Raw genomic sequence first — 1,305 nt, 5'->3', positions numbered from 1 at the left:
TATATTGTGTGTGTGTGTGTGTGTGTATACATATTGTAATTGGTTGTATATATACGTGTATGTAGGTGTGTGTGTGTATACATATTGTAATTGGTTGTATATATACGTGTATGTAGGTAGTGGAATAGGTTTACTTGTGAGCGTAGAAGTGAGACTTTCTACAGACACATGCACACGGTGGCACTCAGATAAATTATTCGCATACAAGCACGACATACACATAAACATGTTAATAAATACGTACATGAGAAGACACACAGCCCTACACAAATACACGGCACGTGAATACAATAGCATACGATCTCATTGTGTCGCCGCAGCCACATTGAGTAACCATCACTGTGCACTATGTACCAAGGCATATACAACCACACGCGCTCATACATATGCAAACAAGCTTTTGAACACGTACTCAAGGACATATACAACCACACGCACGCAAACATACCACAGCCCTACACATACATGCACATACATATTCCAACAAGCTTTTAAACATGTACTCAAGGAACATACAATCACACGCACGCAAACATACCACAGCTCCCATCGGCCTGTGGTGCTTCCAGGTGTGCATGGATACGATCTCTTTGCCCACCTTCTGCTCCACCACATCAGAGTCGTCTTCATACTCGCACTTGGCCCAGTGGATTTGCTTGGTACTCACGACCAGCGCTTTCTCTGTAGCGTTGAGCATGTTTGTGTGTGGTCAGAGAGGTGCATACTGCGCAATAGCCTACACAGCCAACCCATTCTGTATGGGGTAGAGACATGTTCTATTTGATTGTGCCTGTTAATAGACTGACACCTTGTCCCTGTTGGGGAGCCATGAACAGCAGCACACATGCATACACCGCTTAGGTAATGTCACATCTGCACGAACACGTGTCTGATGTACTCTTTATCAGACACGTTTTCATAATTTTTACTGATATTTATAGTCAAGATACTCGGCCCTCAGCAACGACAAAGGGATCTGCCGTTGATTTTATATATAACGAACTACGCTGCCCGAATACGATATATAAAAAACATGCATGTGAAAGTACACGACTATAAGTGAGAGAAAAACAATACAGACACGAAAGCAAAGGCAAAAGCTCACTATGCAGAACTATTGTACACGTTTATGAATAAAAAGATGGCGAAAATTTGTGAGCATGCCCACATATATATACAGATATCCCATTGTGCACGTATAAATTGGACGAGTGAATTTCAGTACGTTTATGCATGAACGCAATTAAAAGTGATCTTGTGCATACTATCGTTCGTATATTATGGACACAACTAAGGATATATATA

The sequence above is a fragment of the Sphaeroforma arctica genome (genome assembly GCF_001186125.1).
Source record: "Sphaeroforma arctica JP610 unplaced genomic scaffold supercont1.572, whole genome shotgun sequence".
NCBI classification, from domain to species: domain Eukaryota; class Ichthyosporea; order Ichthyophonida; genus Sphaeroforma; species Sphaeroforma arctica.
The sequence above is the reverse complement of the archived record's forward strand: the minus strand, read 5'-3'. Positions refer to the sequence as shown.